The sequence below is a fragment of the Zingiber officinale genome, chromosome 3A, assembly GCF_018446385.1.
Source record: "Zingiber officinale cultivar Zhangliang chromosome 3A, Zo_v1.1, whole genome shotgun sequence".
Taxonomy (NCBI): Eukaryota; Viridiplantae; Streptophyta; class Magnoliopsida; order Zingiberales; family Zingiberaceae; genus Zingiber; species Zingiber officinale.
Window position 1 is genome coordinate 97863614 of NC_055990.1, and position 21963 is coordinate 97885576.

The following is a 21963-nucleotide window of genomic DNA, read 5'->3' on the forward strand; positions in this document are numbered from 1 at the left end:
TAACATTAAATGTAGATGCTCGCTCTATTTTTTGTTTAAGCCTCCTTGCTAAGGTTGAGTCTAGAAAATTGTTGATGCTTCCTGAATCTATAAGTATCATTACTGGTTGCTTTTTAATGAATCCTTTTACCTTCATTGTTTGCGGAGTTTATAGTCCTTCTAAGGCATGTATAATGTATTGATATTGTCATAGAGTCATCTTGTACTTCGTTGATATTATCTTGTGTTTCACCTTCATCAAAATCATATTCTTCCTTAAAGTTCTCTATTGGTTCAATAATCAATATCTTCTTTTGCTAGCATTGATGACCACAATGCCACTTTTCATCGCAATGCCAACATAATCCCTTTGCCATCCTTTCCTTGATCTCTTCTTTTGTCAATCTACGGGGTGTCGAATAATGTGATGGGTTTTCATGAATTACCTTGTTATTTCTTCTTCCTTCCTCATTGATCTTCTCTTCTTGTAGTCATGCAAAGGATAAGGCAGCCTTCATGGTACGGGGTTGATTAATTTTTACTCCTCGTCGTATATCAAGGCAATGTTGTACTTATCCCAAGCTTCATACATCGATACTATTCAAGCTCATTTTAGCATGCAAAACTCCAAGAAAGGTTTTTTACCTTTTCAGCATGGAGTACCTTTATCTAAAGAGATGTGTCCTAAAATATCAAAGGAGATAGAGGAGATGAAGGCAACTCCTTATGCTTTGGCTGTAGGAAGCCTAATGTATGTAATGCTATGTACAAGATCAGATATCTGTTTTGCCATGGGAATGGTTAGCATATATCAAAGTAACCCTGGACAGGAACATTGGACTGCCTTAAAGCATATATTAAAGTACCTGAGAAGAACTAGAGATTATATGATGGTTTACCAGGCATATGATTTGCTCCCTGTAGGTTACACGGATTCGGACTTCTAATCAAATAGGGACAACAGTAAATCAACCTCGGGGTATGTGTTTACTTTGGGAGGTGGAGCCATAGCATGGAGGAGTGTTAAGTATAAATGCGTTTCAGACTCCACCATGAAAGGTGAGTATGTGGCAGCCTCTGAGGCAGCCAAAGAAGCAGTATGACTCAGAAACTTCTTGATGGACTTAGATGTGATTCCTAGTTTGCTCAAAATTATCACAATTTATTGTGATAATAGTGGTGCAGTACCAAACTTGAATGAACCACGAGCTCATAAGACAAGTAAACACATTGAGCACAAGTACCACCAGATACGAGATATTGTAAAGCGAGGAGAAGTTGTTGTCGCCAAGATTACATCAGCAGATAACCTGTCAGATCCTTTCACTAAGGTTCTTCCGGCGAGAGCTTTTGATGGGCATGTTGAGGGGATGAGAATTAGATGTATGACAGCATAGTTTTTTAGTATAAGTGGGAGATTGTTAGAATGTATACTAAAAATCTAGCTTTTTGTATGAACATTTATTTTGAAATGAGAATCGCATTGGTCAAATATCTGGATTTAGTTAAATACAGTTGTCCATTTAATTTATATTGTAGATAACATGGTGTGTGGTGCTACACAGAAGATCATGTTATCAGTTCCTTATAAGTTATAAATAGTAGCTCACGACCGAGATGGATAGGGATAAACCATTGGAATGGTTGTAGTGAAATTTGGTAATAGTTTATCTTGACTATAAAATTATACTAGTACACTATGTGTGTATTGAGTAGGACCATTTGATGTTGTTTCTTTTTATACTGACTACATAAAAGAACAAAATCTCTGTTATTTTGGATGTGCGTACTCTTAATCCCGATATAATAACAGACACATATACTTAATATTTATTTTTTAATTTATCAAATGGTGAGATTTATTCAGTTAAATCAATAGACTCCAATAAGTTGAGAAATAATATTATTTATATGGTGTGTTGTTGATTATAAAAGAAAATTGTGTCCTAGTAATGTAGGTTGATGATGTCCCCTTGAGGAGCTCATAAGGATTATCATGTAAACCTTGCAGGTGGACTTAGTCCGACATGATAATAACGTTGAGTGGTACTACTCTTAGAGCTAGATGTTAATTAAAGTGAGATGTCAGTAACTCATTTAATTAACGGACATACAATATCTTAAACACAGGGAGACTAACACACTCATGATAAGAAGGAGCCCATATTGTAATATGAGATTGGTGTGGTAGTTTAATAATAACTCTTTAGTAGTATGAGTTATTATTGATGAACTTGAGTTGGGTGTTCAGGTCGAACACAGGAAGCTCAAGTCCATCAGGAGGCCAAAACCAATTTCTTCTCTCAGTCCCTGTTGTAGCCTCTATAAAGCCTCGCATTCATCCGTTTTGATTTTGCTTCCTGCCCAAGAAAGGGGTCAGCCACATCCTTGCTTGGTGCCCAAGCAAGGGGCCGACCAAGCCTTGCTTCCTACCCAAGAAAGGGGCCGGCCAAGCCTTGCTTGGTGCCCAAGCAAGGGGTCGGCTAAACCAAAAGAAAAGGAAAGAAAAAGAAAAAAAAAGGGAGGAGATTTTTTCTCAACAGAATTAGAGATTTTTCTAAAAAGAATTACGTTGATTCTTTCTTATAAATTTTCTAAAAAAAATTATATTAATTCTTTCCTAAGAAATTTTTCTAAAAAGAATTATGTTAATTCTTTCCTAGAGATTTTTCTAAAAAGAATTATGTTGATTCTTTCTTAGAAATTTTCTAAAAAGAATTATACTAATTCTTTCTTAAGAAATTTTTCTAAAAAGAATTATGTTAATTCTTTTCTAGAGATTTTTTCTAAACAAAAATCTATTATTTTTCTCCTTTTTTATCTGGGGCAAAGGGTTATAAAAGGAAAGGAGGTTATGCCACAAAAATCAATCAATTAAAAATTGATAAGTTTTTCTCTACAACCAAAAACCCTCTCCTTTCCCTTAAGGCTGGCGCCCATTCTTTCTTTTCTTTCCTCTAGGGTCATCACCCCACTTCTTTTCTTGGTGGCCGGAGCTTGGAGGAAAAGAAAACGAAGAGACGAAACACCTTGATGGCCGACAGTTTGGAGGAGAAGAAGAAGGAGGAGGCGTTCCTTTCTTTGCATCCTTTGGTGGTAGGCGGCTTGGAAACAAAAAGGGTTCATGTGTTTTTGTCTTGGTAGATCGTCGCCCACACGACGTCATAGAAGAGAAGAGGAATACGGCAGAAGATCAAGAGGTCTTTGTCTACAAAGAAAGGTATAACTAGTTATTTATTCCGCAGCACAACTAGTTTTGTTTTCTTTGTATTGATCCTGAAATACCAACACAAGAGGCTAGCGATTTCGTGTTTTCATTTTTGTCCTTTGATTTTGAGTTTCGATCTTATGCTTTGATTGAGGTCTCTGTAGTTAAACCTAAGGTTACTGTGAGAAGTTTAATATTCAATTTCTTTGAAAAGCTTTGTCTAGAAAGTGGTGGATGATCTCATAACCAAGAAGGCCTAGTGCCTCACCAACGACCTGGAAGCCAATTCTTGAAATAAATATTTAATCAACTTCTGTAATATGGTTTAACTTCTGAAGAACACAAGGGTTGAACTTGGAGTAAAAATGTTAAGTTTTGTTTCCAATCCAAGTTTAACTTCTGAAGAGTACATGGGTTGGTAGGAAAAGTTATGTGCTTGTATAAATTTTTTTTCAGGGGAAACAGAATGATATTCCAAGTAGCGCCCAACACACTATATATAGGATTGGTTCCCAAGGGTGGTATCTTGACTTAACTTCTTATTCCCTATCAACAAAAAGTTTTGCGGCACCGTCACTCCTTAATTCTCTTGGGAGATGTTTTCTCTTTGCTTTCACTACTTCTTCTTCCTTAAGGATTTTTGGATTGCTGGGACAATGCTAAAGACAATGATAACTCTTCAATCAAGTTTTATGCTTCATGTTATTATACTATGTTTTCGATGTAACTAAATTCATGTTTTCTCTATATGAATTCCTTTTGCTCTTAGAATTCATGCAGTTAGGAGAAAAAAATTCCTTTCAAATTATCCTTCATCTAAGATATTATCCCTAGGACTAAATTTTTATTTTAAAATGGTTGACACTAAACAAGATGAAATCTTCTATGCTATAATAGAGATAATGAGATAACTTTGGATCTTATATGATCACTATCATAGAATATCAAAACCTTACTCACTATCTATTTTACGGAAATCTAAGGAAATTATAAAATAATCATTAAATTTTTATCTAAATTTTAGAAACTCATGGACATCTTGTCCATTCTCATAATAGAAGTTGTGCTTTTGTGACTAATACTCGGTGTTTTATCCATACCCATTACTTTCTAATTTATATTTTAAAATATAATTTTGAAAATACCATATAAATTATGTTTAATATTTTGTAAAATAAAAGCCAAATCAGGGAAAAAAAAGAATCTTTAAATGATATTAAATCATCATAATATATAACTAACCTTTCATGTAAAATATCTAATTTAAGTAAATGAAACTAAATAAATATTAAGATGGTAATAAAAATTTTGTTCTTATTTTACTTTCATTGCTAACATACTACAATATAAAAAGTCATTAGTGCTACAATCATTTAAAATTTAAATTATATTATAAAAATTCATTACAACTAAATAAGAAGTAGGATAATAACTAAAACTTTTAAAATGTCATAAATATTATTACATATGTTTCATTTGTACAAGAATAAATGTACATTTATAGTATTAGCATTTTCTAAAAAAAAAAATACAAATATATATATTGAATGAATCTTATAATAATATATATGTATTTACACATCATTTGAAATTTTTTAGGTCTTATTTGTTAGAGCATCCACACCAGCTTCTCTATCTAAAATACATAATTTAGAGTAAAAAAGTTACTTTATTAAATTTGGATATCCACTTTTCAATACACCATATATCAGCTTCTCTATTTCTTCTCTCTCTTCTATGATGTTTAGGGAATGGATAGAGTAGCTGATATAAAGATTTTTTATCTAGCATATCCAAATTTAAGGTAAAATTTTTGAATAGAGTATTTGATATAGATACTCTTAAGTTCATAATATCTACCTATTGTTTCAACATACTAAAATTGACCATACATAAAAAAGAATAACAATTTTAACTATTTAATTTGATTTTCTAATGTTTTTACTCCATTTTGCATGCATAAATTTAAGCATGACGTACACATCAAATATTAAAATATAAATTATAGTTGTAGATTGATATACAAATTTAAATTCTTCAATACTTACACTATTAAAAATTAATATTATCGAATAATATTGAAAATATTTTAGAGATAAATACATCAATTGATATCGTATGAATGAGTTTGTCAATAGTAATAAAAACACCTCAAATATACATTTAAAATTAAAACTAGAAGAAAGATATTCCATATAAATAAATATAACTAATAATTCTCTTAATTCAATATTAAAATATTACAATAAATTAGAATAGGTACATCTATATTTTTGATAAAAATCTAAATAATTATTTTTGAAACTGGTTTACTGTAAACTTAATATAGGATGTTTAATTTTGTAGCTTTAATGATTCATACACTCATTTAAAATTTGCAAGATACATTATAAATTTATATTTTGCAGGTATCTCTAAACAAAAGAGTGTTTTTTCTCAAATATTTAATATAAATAGATGATTTTAAAAGGGAGAGTATCTTGAACCTGGAAAATTTTTTATATTTTCTTGCATCTCAAATATTGGAAATGAAACTATAATACATTATTGTTAAATTCAATAATCAAGGTTTAATTTTAAAATTATCTTCACCTTACGACCTTACCTTTTTAAGATTAAGATGAGCTTCTATCACTTGAAATAAAGACGAGAAGTTGAAAATAATTGAGCTTTAAGAATTGAGAGATAAGAATAAAGTATTTGTTTTAAAAATAATGAATAGAGTAGTTTATTTATAGAGTTTGGAGAACAACGATCAATTAAATATAATTATTGATTGAAAAATAATCAAATAATTTTGATCATTAAAATAATCACTCAGACAGTCCAACAATTATTTTTTTTAAAAAATTTCTTAGTCGATAATTTAAACCATTAGTTCATGTTTAAATTTGAGTTGAAATCATAAATCGTCTACCCTAGCCCATCTCTAGATGAGCTGATTAACCCCATCCAATTAGGTCAACGATTAATCAATCTGTCAACAATGACTAGCACATGAGGTGTTTCCATCATGAGGTTTCGAATCTCGGCAAAGCCGAGGTAAATGCCTCCCTTATGTGCTAGTTATTATTCCAAAGGCTAATAGCCGTCTGTGATTTACCTCCTCCGTGTTGGCCCTGGGACGGGTTGACGGGGGCGAACGTATTCACCTTTTGTGATCAAATTGAGATGATTCAACCACAACCAGTGGAGGCCTAATGTAACCTAGTTATACTATTTTATTATATAGTATGGGCTCACAATGATTGTGTATTAAAAATTTAATTTTTTTTTATCATTACAAAGAGTTCAGATTTTGAAATAATTTTTTATTAAATAAGTTAACATTTACATAAAAAAAAATCTCAAATTGTTCAAATTAATTTTAACTAAATTGTTTTAAATATTTTTTTCACTCTTATAATTTTTACAATATAAAAAAAAGGAAATAACAACATAGTTTAATAAATAATATTAAATGTATTGATTGAGTTTAGTGAATATATTTTTGATTGATTAGAGTTACTTGGGGATGTATAAGGGTTGATTTTGATAAAATCAAACTCTAAGGTTGAATTTGATTTAGCCATTAAGGTTATTATAAACCAAATTGATTGAATCGTGTTTAAGAATTATAACCCCAATTTTAGTCATCCTGATGCTCTTTTCTCTCTGTGTTGACCCAAGCAACCCTCTAGATGAGTTAATTACAATTCTAACTCGTCCAATTGAATTAACGGTTAAATAATTTGTTGACTTACTTATTGTTCATGCGGGGACTGATTCAACCCCAACCTATGAGGGTCGAATATAACTTATATCTATTTTCTTATATGGTATATATTCATAATAACTGTGTGCTAAAAAAATATTTTTATTATAAATTTTGAGATAATTTTTTATCTAAAAAAATAGTGTTTATATAAAAATATCCGGATAAAATTAAACTCTGTTGAATTTAGGCATTAAAGTTATTAGATGATTAAATCGAGTTTAAGAATTGTAGCCGTTAGTCATACGAGCTATAAGAATCGTCTAGCCGTTACGCCCTAGCCGTTGAGTCATCCTGTTACGACCCATAATAATTTTAGCCGTTGAGTCATCCTGATGCCCTTCTCTAAACCCTAAACCGTTCTCTCCCGTGTCGCTCTCCTCCCGAGCGGCCCTCTCTGGAGCTCCCGAACGTCACGCGATCGCCTCCTCTCGCGAATGGTCGATCTGTTTTCTCCCCTTGCAGCGCGGGCAACTTGTAAGTCTCCTCTCCTTTCTGGCGATGGATAATCTCCGTTCATCTTCCTCACAAGATTTTTTGTTCTGAGTTGTGTCCCCATTCCAGACCACGATATTTCTTGTCCGGTGAGAGATATCAGCTATCGTAAATTTAATCTGGCTGGTGGTTTTTTTCCCATATGACTTTACTGATTGGAATGTTTTCAGTTTTTCATTGACCAGGGTGGTCTAGAATTCTTTAAACCGTGATGGATGATTCTATTGGTTTCACTGATCGAAGAAATTAGCTGGTAATCATAATTTCTCCCCCTAAACCTGCCACGGATTAAGATTCCATCAATGAGATCTTTTTGGATCATTGTTATTCGTTGAAGAAATTGAATCCATTTACAGATCCGGGAGGGAGGTGTTGATTTTGTGCTATCCTACCAAGTTTCACAGAAAATTATGTAAAGAACTCTGACTTGCCCATTTGCAGTTACTGTAGCACCGATCTAGATTCTACATCAAGAAACTATCCAAACTGTTAGGATCTTCTAAGTAAATCCAAACTCTTATGTAGGACTAGTGTCAAGATGCATGTTATGCAAATCAAATATGATCATAATATCTTGAACATGTTTATTTTTAGATCATTTACTTTTGGGCTAACATTTTTGTTAGAGATCATTTGAACACAAACTTGTTTGGTTGTTTTTATTTTTCTAAACTAGTTTTATTAGTCATTTTTGCTACTAACAGTAACTTGCATTTGACTACGTTTGTTTTAAAAAATTTACATTCAGAGAAACTGAACAAACTCTAATGGATAGATTAAATATGGTTGTGCTTATCGTATAATTGATAAGTAGTGTAGGTTGCTATTTTTACACTTTAGTAATTGAGTTTGGCTTTACAACTAATTATTTTTACTCTTGGATTTTATTAATGGACTTCTATTATTTAAACAGTTGTATGGTATTTCAAATTGAGTAGCAAGTGCACTAGCATTTTTATTTGTGATAACAATGGTGGTTTTAATTCGTGTAAGTTGTGAAGTTAACCATACTTTTAGTCTAGATCATTCCAACATTCACTTAAGTGGTTGGTAATAGTTAAGTTCAATCCAAATATTCAACACCTAGACTATATACTATTTTAGATTTGGCCATCAATTTTTGTCATACTATTTGTTCTTTTGGTTGAGTACTTTTTTGCCTTAGGCATCTCACCTCGAGGCTTTGATTCAAATGTTCCTTGCATGATCCTTTAATCAATTGGCTAAGTGATTTTTTTTTTCTAATAAAGAGTTGGCCAAGTGGTTATATTATCACGTATTGACCTCTCATATAAATTTATGTACAAATACGGCTTAGCAACAACAGTGGCACAGAACATTTATTCAAGATGAGCTACCTTTGCACTTGTTGGGCCAAGCAAGCTCAAAGGAACATTACTCACTATGCATTTATTCAGCAAGCACAATCACTTATTACCCATTCTGCAAGTTTACAACTTCTTAATACAATATCTTAAATAGCTATAATAAATATTGTAAAAACTAAACTAAAACTCCTCAAGCTATCTTAAAATGTTCCCACCTTGCTTAAAAATGAAAATTTTCATCTCATATTTTGAAACTTTTTTCATCTAGTGTTTTGTTTATTTAGTATCTTCACTGAACGTATTAGGGTCTAAACTCTAAACGTATTACTGTGGAAGATGCTTCTGAAATTGTAAGCTAATACATAACTTTAGCTTCAAATCATTGAAGGTGCCAACCATTGTTAAAACATTAGAAAGAGGGTAGTAGTAGCTGTCCAAAGTTGTGAATTCCTTAACATATGTTTAGGTAATAATGTAAATTATGGAGATATAATTCCGGAACATTTAGGTAAGAAATGTAGCAAAACTTTCCAAGCATGGATGCCATTGTAGAATAACATGGTTCTTATTTTTGCTGTAGCAAAATTTATTTCATGCAATTGTTGCCTTGATCCTATAATTTTTAACATGGTTTATTACTTATTTCAGAGAAAACATTAATTGTTACTTTTAAAGTCTACTTGCAAGTTGAATTCAATACACATGCATAAACGCGCACACATTTATGGGTTTGTTTTAATATAAGAATTGAACATTTATGCTCCTCTCTTATCTAAAAGTAATCAATATCTTAAATAGTTTCCACCTTGATTAAAAATAGAATTTCTCATCTAATATTATGGAACTTTTTTTCTTTTAGTATCTTGTAGATTTCAGAAGTTACGTGTTCACAGATTATGGTTGAGCTGATAAAGCTATTTTAATAGAAATTGCCTATGAAATTGTAAAGCTAATAATATGCAACCATAAGTTAAAAATCATTGAATGTGCTAACCGTCGTTACACCAAACATTAGGAAGAATTGCAAAAGTTGTGAATTCCCAAGAATTTGTTCATGTTATAAAAATATGATCATGGAGAAGAAGCATGGTTCTTATGTTCATTGAGCAAACATTAATTTAATGTAATCCTTGCCTTCACCCTAATAGCCATGTTTATTACTTACAAAAAGTAAACATTTGTACAAAGTCCATTGAGTATGAATATAGTATCCTATTTTACATGAGAGTTAAAACACACAAATAAACATACATCGAGCATTTATGCTTTTATTTACCAATTTTATATAGTATTGTCATTTTATCAATCTGTAAGCAGTTCCATCCTTTTTAGTTTATCATCTTATTAAATAGGTGTGTGTACTTTCTCCACATCTTGACATACTTGAAGGTACTTCCATTGCACAAGCAATCAGAAAACTGGCTGTGGTAGTATCCTCCTACCTTATGAAACCTCAGTTACACTACACTTTGTTCTTAATTGGCCAAAGCATATATATTACCTACATCAGTATATTGCCAAAAAAGAACAACCCCACATGCATAAGATATTTATATACAATAGATAAAATGTAAGATCTTTGCTGTTAAACTAAATAATGATTCACTGTTCATCCCTCTACTTCATTCCCTTTCTGAATTTTACTTAATATCTTTTAACTATTCATTAGTTTTATTGGTGGTTTAGTGCTTGCATGATGTCACATGCATCTCCTTCGTTATCTACCATTTTTGTTTTGTTTACTTTATTGCATTGTTATTTGTCTTTATTATCATTTTATAACATCATTATTTTTGTTGTGTGACAAACTATATGCTTTTAACTCTTTTGTACCTATTCTTTTAACTGTATTTTATATGTTTCACATACTTTTTTTCCCTATTCTTTCTTTGACTTGTACTTGTTTTCACCTTTAACTTCTTTCTTTTTCTTTTTGTTTTACTCTTCTTTGAGTTTTTTTTCTATTTTTCTGCTTTATCTTTACTTTTTTTTATATGTCTCCTTCACCAATTGTTTTTTTTACTTGGTCCCTTTCTCTTATTATTTTCATGAACTATCACCAACTTTGTAATCTTCTTTTTCACTTTTATTTTCATGTATTTGTGTTCCTTTGTTATTTTGGATTTTCTTGTCCTTTTCTTTCTTTTCTTTTGTTTTCTTCTTTTTTTCTCCTCTACCAGTAATTTTTATTTTTTTAGTTATTTTTTCTATTATTTTTACATGCCTTCATTTCAATTTTACTTGTACACCTTTTTTTCTTTTCTTTTAAACTCTTTTCCGTTGTTTTTCTTTCTTAAAATATGTATTGCTCGATCATTCTTTGGCTTTCATCCTTCTTCTCTTTCACTTTGTCATTCTTTTCCTTTTACTTCTTATTTATTGTTTGAGTGTATTTGAACGTTATCATATTATTGTTCTTTATCTTTGTGCATCTCGTGTTTTTCATTTTTATTAATAGTATTCTAATTTACTATTATTATTTACTCTTTTCCTTCGTATCTTATCATTTTTATTGATTTTTTATTATGCCTTTGTTAATAAGTATAAATTTTTATAAAGGTTTTTAATTTTTTTTTAGAATTTTAATTTAATAAAATAAACAAATTGAATTGTTGAATACAAATTATGATTGAACCCATCGGGTATAAGAGGAGATAAGGAATATGTGGGTTTAAAATGGGATCAATTTTTTATTCTTCCTTTATGTTTTAGCTAGTTTCTCATTGTTCATTTAGAAATCTTTAGTCTAAAATGATGTTTATAACATTTTCTACATACCATGCCCATAACAAAATTATCAATTTTATTCAACAAAATAAATCATCACCCCTTTGTGGTGGATGATTGAAGATCTTTGATGGTTTTACTTTACCTAGTAGAACAATTACATTAGTTTTCTACATTGATTTAACTATAGAGATATTTTTAGGGTGAAGTTGTGGAATTGATTCCAGTGGATGCATACATGGAGCTGTCTTCATGATGCTCTTGAAGCTTTTAGTAGTAATTTCCTGCATGACCTTTTGTGATTTGGGAGCTTGTTTTTTGAAATATAAGTTTTTTAGAATTACTTTAGGTAACAATTTAATTGATATATGTGGTTTTAAGGATACGTATTTGTATTTTGGATCGTATTCTATTGGAAGCTCCAAATGTTGATTTTAGACTAGGTAGAATCACTATTGTTTCAATCTGCTCCAAATGTTGATTTTCTTGTCAAGTCACAATTAGGTATAGAAATTGGAGTCATGCTTGGAAAAAAAGGTACTTGCTCTTATGTATTCTTTGTCTTTTTGGAATACAAAACTCAATATTATCGAGACTTACTATAGCATTCTTGTAGGCCAAGATGGGCACTTATTGACAAAGCATACATGCAAAACACGTGGAGATTATCACAATCATCATATCACCGGTTTTACACGGATGACAATATATATTAATAAATATTTGTTATATTTTTTATCTTCACCTAAACTTAATACTTTGTGTATTTTTAGTTTTTGAGAAATTTTAAAAATGATAATAAAGTGAGAGAATTACCCCAACACCCCCTATGCGATGTCAGAATAATCATGGCAATGATATTGATGGTTTGAAACTGACCATTGATAAGTAGTAGGAACCATTTAGTTTTTATTAACAGTCAAGGAGTGTGAAATCATTACACCCGATGGTGGCATTGAAATTGTTCTGTACAAATTATTTCTTAAAATTCTTAAACACGATCAATAGTGATATTAAGTATCCATTTGGAGAGTGTTGGCATTGAATATGAGTATGATAAGAGTACAATGTAAAGTAAACCCTTACTAGTTGAAGTTCTTAAGTTTATTAGTTCATTAATTTCTATTGAGACTATTTATATTTGTTGTGTTTTGTCACTTCTAAAACAATCAATTCAGATAATTTTTTCATTGTTTTCTAAATCTTTAGGCTTGCGACATCTTTCAAAAATGTTGAAGCGATGACTGTCGTTAGTTTCCAAGTGTGTCCTCACTCCGAGCAAAATTTCAGGATTCAAAAGATTCAAAAGTGTGTCCTACTAGGTTGTTACTCAGTTCTTTCAACTCAAACTATTCCTAGGCATTTGGCTGTGGTAGTGTATTCTTCTATTATCTTGTTTATGTTGTTTGTCTTAAATACATTGCTTTAACCATGCACATTCATTCCTTCACTCTATAAATTTAGAATTAGAATGCAGTTTTATTCACAACATTTATCACTAGGTTAGTTTTTAATATTATATCTTCCCCATGTTATGACTTTTACTGCTGCAGTATTTGAATCTCACCTACACTGCATATCTATGCAGCTCCCACCAAGCTCAAAAAGCTATTATTGAGGTATCTCTGGAATATCGAGAAGATTTTTCAAGGCTTCAGGTGCTGAATCAGGCGAGTTAGAAATTATTAAGTTAATATCCAAAATCCATTCCTTGGATTTTGAGAACACAGGCTTGCGTTGGAAGTAATGGCTACTCTTTACAAATTTATTTGATGAGCATTTTTTGTGCTATGAATTATGATTGTGATGTTTTTGATGCGTCAAAAATTGTCTTTTGATTTGATTACTCATCTTGTCATTTATTTCTTAGAAAATCTTGATCATATTCTCATTTCATTCAGATCTACTTTTAAAAATCGTAGGGGAAATTGCAGGTTAGTAATTGAAAACTTTGTTTGCTAAAATTGATATGGTATCCTGATGAATATTATTTACTTAGTATAATTTGAACACCTGTGCCTGATATATTTTTTCACTTGAAATCTGTGTATATGTAATATATACATATAGGTTATTTTCTCAGAAATTTGAAAAGTTAACTTTCTCAGTCTAGAGAATACTTGGAGTATCTGCTTTAAACACTTTATTACAAGTATGCAGAGTATTGCTTATGCTTGCTTTGTCTTGAAGTGATTCACATCTACTTTTAAAAATTGTAGGGGAAATTGCCGGTTAGTAATTGGAAATATTGTTTGCTAAAATTGATATGGTATCCTGATGAATATTATTTACTTGGTATAATTTGAACGCCCGTGCTTGATATATTTTCACTTGAAATCTATGTATATGTAACATAGACATATAGGTCATTTTCTCATAAATTTGAAAAGTCAACTTCCTTAGTCTAGAATACTTGCAGTATCTGCTGTAACACTTTATTGCAAGTCCCACCTCACAAAATCCCAAGTTAAGAGCTGTTACGAACTATTGGGGGAGTATTGACTGAAATACTAATGGAGGATGGATTTTTCCATGATATACTTAGTAACCTTTACCATGTCCATATGTAACTTTTGATGATATACTTAGTAGCCAAGGAGAGTCATCCTTCAAAGCCTTGCTGATAAAGACATCACTGTTTTCTATTTAGCATCGTGGCATCAAACCCCGAATTGGATATCATTTTATGGAGGAGATAGTTTGTATTCAAACTTTGCAAGAAATGCCTTTCAACACACTTTGATGACTTTTCTAGTGCAAAAGAGAGACCAAAGCAGTGTGTTTCTGCTGAAGTGATGGCTGGTATTCTTCATTCTGATGTTAATGCCTTTCAGAGGCATGGAATGAGTGGCTGATGGATCAACTTCACAACATTATTATGGTGACACTGATTGGGAAGTTTGTATATGCTATGTGGAATCCTCCTATTGAAAGCAAATATTAGACTTCTTAATATGCTAACCATTACCCCAAATGACATCTACTAGTGTAGTTTCAAAAAGGTATGCTTTGCAGTTGCTAATATATCTCCACTCACTGTTGAATTGAGCCATCCATCTGCCCAAGTAAACATACAAGGTTTTGCTCCATTAATTTTTTTTAATGTGCTTTTAGCAATAGTTGTGTTGTTAATAAACTGTCACCTGGTTATCTTTATTTTTTTCCTAGCAAAACATCAACTTTTATTGTATCCTTTTCTAGTTGCACTATTTCTGAATATTACTAATAATAATATGTCATTGCATGGAGTTCTATGGAAAAATAAGATCTGTAGAGCTGACCACAAATGTGGCTTGTTGATGTTTATCAATAGAGAAACAGAAGCATATAAAAACAAACATTCCTTTTTTCAAATCTATTAATATAGATATCTGCTTTCCTAATGTTTTTCAAGGATCTTGTGTGTGTTGGTACCAGGCTATTCTCTTTATACACCTATGTTATTCTTTATACATCTTTCCAATTATCATAAGAATAGGATCTGTGTTGTCCAGGTCAGTACAAAGTTGGCACTGTATGTGTTGGTATCAGGCTATTCTTTATACACCTATGTTATTTTTTACACAGGGCAAATTAAACTAAACCTAAATAGTTGTTTCAAAAAATGTGCTTTAAGATCTATTCACATGTCATACCTCTTTTTCTGCCATGCCATCATGCCATCTTTTAGAAGTTGGAGCATCCACATCTCTAGTATTGTATAGACCGAGTTACCAGAATTCCAGTCAAAAATTAATAATGCTACTTAGCATGGGGCATGTTCTGCTGTTAGTTGTTTTTCTAGCTTGATAAAAGTTAATTTTACTGATATAAAGATTCTTAATTAAGCTATAATGATATAATGATGGTTCTTTTTGAGATGTTATCTGTTGTAAGATTATCATAATTAATCTAAATTAATATTTCATCTTTGAATGTCTCCTAAAGACAGTAAATTTTCTTTTGGATAGTATAGTTGCTGAGAATAACCTCAATGGATCCTTTTTTTTAAAAAGGTTGGCTATGTAGGGATGATTGAATTACCACAAAAAGAAGCTTGGATAAATGTCCTATCCTTTCTGAGTTGGCGGTGAATATCATAAGCATAAATCATTTGGAAAGCATTGAGATCAATGGAGAAGAAACTTTTGAGAATGCCTCAATTAGTAAGGAAGCTAACAGACGATACTTAAATGTATTTTATTTTTAGAACCGTTGCTAATCTGCTTTGTTTTTGCAAGTTATTTTCTTTGGAACTTTTTGCAAGTGAAATCTGAAAGATTATCTTATATGTTAGACATAATTGTCAAGCTCCTTTCTAACCAGTTATTTCATTACAAGTATGAGGTGGTTGAATGTGTCACACAATCCATGGATTCAATTGTTGTCCCATTGCTTCAAGATTTCAGAACTCTCTCTTTAGATTTTTAGGATCCTATTATCATGTTAGACAAATTATTATGCTCTTATAATCAAGGATGCTTCTAGTATATTCATATGAAAATTTTTAATTATTCCGGCCAATGTGGGGTCTCGGGTAGGGATGACAACGGGGTGGGTTTGGGCCGGGTTTGGCCAATCCCAGAACCCACCCTATCAGAAAAAATGGACCCGGACCCGTCCCGCCTAATTTTTCAACCCGCCCCACTCAAAACCCGACGGGTCTATAGCGGGTTGAACCCGCCAATCCACTAAGCTTAAAAAAAATACAATTCAATAATAAGTTATTATTATTGTATTTTATATTATATAATATAAATTATAAACCATAAATATTATATATATAACGGGATGGGTTCGGGGCGAGTTTATTGAAATTCGTAACCTGCCCCGAACTCGCTTCTAAACCCGGTCAATGGGTTTAGACTCCCCGTAACTTGTTTGACCGGGTTTTTAAACCCGCCCCGAACGAGGCGGATTTAATATGGGGCCGGGTTTAAACTCACCCCATTGTCATCTCTAGTCTCGAGGAAGAAGAGACACACAACAACAACTTTACTACCATTGCACCACTCCCTTTCAAATATTAACCAAAATAATTTTTAAATTAATATACACTTATATTAAAAAAGGAAAAAGTATCGAAATACATTATTGAAGCCATATTGTTCAAATTTGGGACCAAAATAACGGCATAACTGAGGCGGTGCATGAAGCTGTGAGGTCCCAATGAGGTGTCGGATAGCTTTATTATTGCCCCTTCATACTAATAAATCAACTAAAAAGAAAATATTGGAGCTAATTTTCTGCTAACCATAGGCAACCTTTTTCACTACGACATCCTAATGTGTGTAGTCAAGTACTTTGGTAGGATTCAAGACAAGAATTAAAGTTGCAACCCTTGACTTGTAGAGAGGGTTATATAACCATAAGAGAAAGAAGTTGCTCAATTATCTTGACGACAACAAAATCTCAACCGCCCCTTCATACTAATAAAATCAACTAAAAAAATATATATTGGAGCTAATTTTCTGCTAACCATAGGCAACCTTTCACTACGACATCCTAATGTGGGTAGTCAAGTACTTTGGTAGTTCGAGACAAGAATTAAAACTACAACCCTTGACTTGTAGAGGGTTATAACCATAAGAGAAAGAAGTTGCTCAATTATCTTGACGACAACAAAATCTCAATTGCTTTATGTTTTAGCTAGTTTCTCATAATTCATTTAGTTTCTTTTAATAGTCTAAAATGATGTTTATAGCATGCCCCATCGCAAAATTATCAATTTTATTCAACAAAATAAATCATCATTTGACCCCCTATGTGGTAGTTGATTGAAGATCCTTGATGGTTTTTATTGTACTTGGCAAAATAATTACATTAGTTTTCAACATTGATTTAACTATAGAGATATTTTTAGGGCTGCAAATTGTGGTATTGATTCCAGTGGACCATGGAGCTGTCTTCATGATGCTATTGGAGCTTTTAGGTGTAATTTCCTGCCTGACCTTTTGTAATTTGGGAGCTTGCTTTTTTGAAATCTAAGATTTTTAGAATTGTTTCAGGTAACAATTTATTAATTGATGGTACTCCTCTTTGGATTTACTTTTGTATTTTGGATCGTATTCCATAGGAAGCTCTAAATTTTGATTGACTTGGTAGAATCGGTATTGTTTCAACTAGCTCTTGTGCATCGTGTGTCCTAGAACCTGTCACTTTCAATATTTTTCTATAGAATTTGAGAAATGATGGATTAGCAAATTCGACGGTATTATGGTATTCACTCCATGTATCTTTTGTAATGCTCATATTCTAGAATTGCAAGCTTAGTAATGAATTAATATGTCGCACAAAGATGGTTTTTCATGTTGATTTTTTGGGTGTTGTAGTATGCTTGAGTTGGTTTTGCAAAATTTTTGAGTTTTCCTTGGCTGCTGAATTGTAAGAGAAGAAAACTCTGTGCCTCATATTGATGTAGTATAGTATCTAATTGTGGTACTCTTGGAATGCAATCATCTAGTGGATGCATGCATGGAGTTGTTCTTATGCTGTGATGGGAAATTTTAACTCCATCATTAACTGCAGGCCTTTTGAACTAGCCCTTTTATTTTTTGGAAACTTTCTTTTCTTGGTTGGTATCTTAGATTTTTGTAACTGTTGGAGGTAACAATTTTATTGATATATGTGATGTGATTTTTTGGGATATGTACTAGATTTCTTTTGCTTGAAATTGAACTCAGTCTACTTGCTTGGAATTTTTCTGGAGGAAACTTTTTTTAAAATTTTGGTTAACTGGCATTTAACTCAGTCTACTATGCTCAACTGTTATGGTGTGTCAAAGTTTGAGTTATGTATCTGAAGGATTTTTTATTTAATTTTTTGCTACAATAATAGATGAGTTATGGTTTGGTTAGTGGAAGCTTGTGGGCTCCCTATGAAATTGGTATGAGCAAGATTTTGGTATGTTTGTTTCTTTGAATTTGGTTCTGATGGCTTTGATTCTTGTGTATATAAAGTCAGATTATTGGCATTTTGGTCATTGCAGTTTGCTTTATATGTTGCTAAATTATTATTGCTAAATGCAGTTGTGACAGGTTATCTGGGAACCAATTCTTGTTCAACTTGACACTTGATGTAAAATTCATTTCTGATCTGGACCAAGCCTTGATTGGAACTTCCTTTCTTTTGCTGGTAAGTCATTCTTCATAAAAAAACACATTAACTTTCAACAATTGTTTATTTCACACTAGTTTCACAAGCAGAAGTCTATAGTATCATGTTCTACTTTAATCCTTTCGTAGTTAACTCTATCTTATTGATACATATATATTCTTGCAAGAGCTCTTTGAGCGCTTGGCAAATCTTCTAGAACAATATAGTCTATGCTATCCTAATTTCTGAGTATTATTTTTCTAAAATTTCTATTTTATCATTCTGCTGATAAATTCTTTGATTTTCTAGATATTATCATCGTTCAAATGGAGGTTGATGGATTTATTCCTTGGAATAATTTCTTCGATACTTAATAATTAATTTCCAGAAGTGTCTCCAACTTGAGAAACTAAATGATATTCATATAAATGAAGAAAGTTATATCAGATTGCCTTATAGAAACATTTAGCTCTAATTATTTCTTCTCAGTAACTCAAGCCAAAGTAAATCCCCTGACTTTTTCTTGGGAAAGTTAGAAAGAGCTTTGTTTGTTGAAGTGATGCTAAAACCAATAGATCGTGGTCAGTAGTATAGCAAGAATGAATCCCTCCTTAGTTCTTCCATTTGTTGCATCTAGGTGTCAGATAACCTTAGAAAGTGTGAGTAATTGTTATGATACTGCACTTAAAAAAAATGGATTACCTAATTGAGCATATAATAAGTATGCCCTTGGGCATTAGTATCATCGATAAACATTCTTTCCTTTTACTTATGTGAAATTTTCTTCGTCATGTTATAGTAGAGTGAAATAATCTATTTGCCTCAGTTGGTGAATTTCACAGTTTGGCGCTTCAATAAATGCGTTGCTAGGAAAAAAGAATTATGGAGGATCAAATTTTTATTTCTGATTAAAAGGAAAGGTTCCTTATAAAAACAATAAAATAAAATTATTTAAAATCCTATATCATGAGACTTAGTGCAACATAAACCAAATTATCTAAAACAATAAAATAAAAGCAATAACATTTTAAAATTTATTTTACTGGATATAGACAGTGCAAAATTTATTTTAAAATTGGTCTATACATTTTGTGTTCCTGATATAAAAATATTTGTAACCCTTTCCACTTGCCGGAGCAAAGCATGCTTTCGAGAACATGTTCAAATGCCAATGTGGGAGATTGGTATCATCATCTCTTCATCCTTCAGTACCATTTCCACCTCTTCCTTCCCAGCCCATGAGAAAATACTCGTTCGAGTTGGTGATGAACTCTTACCTCGTGAAAAAGCCTTGGTACTGAAATGTTTATTTTTGTCATTTCTCTTGTTACATTTAGACTATTTGTTTCTTTGTTTTTGGTGAACTAACCATGTGTTGTTAAAGGTCTTCGGTTTAATTGTACAGTGTGGGGATGCAGTGTGGTAAGGTCTCTATATGTACAATGGAAAAAAGTCTTTAAGCTTAATGATAGGTAGTGTTTTTATCCATCCTACTCTTTAATGTAATGTTGCTCAATATATTTTAATTTTTCTTCATATTGTTTGATGTTCCAACATGAGAAGAGGTTAGAATTACGATTGCTTTGCTGTTCAAACTTTGCCAAAGCAATCTTTCAAAATAGTACAACTAATTCTAGGCTTATCTTAAATGAAATAATTATTACTTAATAAACTTCTTTATTAATCATTCTTTTAGATAAAAGGTGTTCCCTAGTTACAAATGGGATGTTTGATAATGCTCATATTAGACTCACTCTAGCAAGAAGGTAATCTATATAATAGGTTGTCGATCAACTATCCACTTAGTATCCATCCTACTCTTTAATGTAATGCTCAATATATTTTAATTTTTCTTCATATTGTTTGATGTTCCAACATGAGAAGAGGTGTCTAGGCTTATCTTAAATGAAATAATTATTACTTAATAAACTTCTTTATTAATCATTCTTTTAGATAAAAGGAGTTCCCTAGTTACAAATGGGATGTTTGATAATGCTCATATTAGACTCACTCTAGCAAGAAGGTAATCTATATAATAGGTTGTCGATCAACTATCCACTTAGGATCAAATGCGTGGAGCTGAAATTATAGCTTGTATTTATCTACAAGAGTCATTTATTTCTTAGAGGTTACTTCTGGTATGAGTCCAGCTTTGAAACTTTATGGTTGCACTTTGATTGGTATAGCTCATATCACACTACAACATTTTGTTTTGTGTAGTTCATTGTCATTCTTATTCTTTGTTTTTCTATTTTTTTTTTCCAAACTTCCTTTTTGTCTCTAAAATAATCATTCAACTAGTTCATTGTCCTATTTTGTCAGAATTTTCTTCTGGTCAATGCAGTACTTGCTAAATGGAAACCGCAGGTTATGACGAATACAAGAGGATTAAGAAATTGGCTTTTTGAAAAAGTAATTATTTTTCTTTTTCTAGGTCCAAGGGATATTAACAAACTTCTTTGTAGAGTATGAGCATTGTGGTAATCACTAATGAAGAGAATAGTCGATCCATGTTGTAGATATAATTTTTAAATTTCATTGGATAGATGTGAATTAATGTGATAACATTAGTTCCACTTTTTGCTTATATAATTTTTTTTTACTTTATTCTCTTGGGTTGTAATTCTTTATATATATACTGATCAATTCCCTTATGTGCATAGCTTAATTCTATTGAGATATCAAACTATCTCCTGGTGGAATTGAAATTCTTATCCTATTAGACTTCTCAATATTGTCTAGTGATCTTGGCTTTCTGATATCATCAACATATCCTCGGGCTTTATTATTCTATATCAGCCCCTGAGCTAGGCTCTATTCTCAATAATTCTTTATATATATACTGATCAATTCCCTTATGTGCATACCTTAATTCTATTGAGATATCGAACTATCTTCGGATGGAATTGAAATTCTTATCCTATTAGACTTCTCAATATTGTCTAGTGATCTTGGCTTTCTGATATCATCGACATATCCTCGGGCTATATTATTCTATAACAGCCCCTGGGCTAGGCTCTTTTCACAAATATCCCTAGCAGATTGATTTTCTCAACTTATTGGTATTTTATCCTCAGAAGTGACTTGTCTCCTAGTCTTATTGGTATTTTCAATATTATACCTTATTGATCTGCTCGGTTGGGACATTATTGGACTTTTGGTATTCTTGGTTTTCTGGTTATCATCCTCCACACCAAGGGATCAAACTTCTTTCCTCGGTCGGGACATTATTGGACTTCTGGTATTCTTGGTTTTCTGGTTATCATCCTCCTGACCAAGGGATCAAACTCCTTTCCCCGGTCAGGACATTATTGGACTTCTGGTATTCTTGGTTTTCTGGTTATCATCCTCCTGACCAAGGGATCAAACTCCTTTCCTCGGTCGGGACATTATTGGTT

General features: G+C 31.8%; 2 long non-coding RNA genes across 3 annotated transcripts; both read left to right on the plus strand.

Moving 5' to 3' along the window:
* The first annotated feature begins 7283 nt into the window (after positions 1–7283).
* LOC122052136 lies at positions 7284–13163 on the plus strand. 2 transcript variants are annotated; one of them, XR_006131914.1, is made up of 6 exons: positions 7305–7418; positions 7506–7525; positions 7607–7689; positions 7793–7848; positions 12701–12813; positions 13080–13163. It is a non-coding gene; the product is annotated as an uncharacterized LOC122052136 (long non-coding RNA). The 2 variants fall into 2 exon arrangements; XR_006131915.1 differs by lacking the exon at positions 7506–7525 and having other exon boundaries at positions 7284–7418.
* A 561-nt stretch (positions 13164–13724) lies between these two features.
* Positions 13725–21955, plus strand: LOC122052133. Its single transcript, XR_006131911.1, has 7 exons — positions 13725–14493; positions 15487–15636; positions 17334–17402; positions 18499–18604; positions 19708–19859; positions 19971–20037; positions 21229–21955. It is a non-coding gene; the product is annotated as an uncharacterized LOC122052133 (long non-coding RNA).
* Positions 21956–21963: the final 8 nt, after the last annotated feature.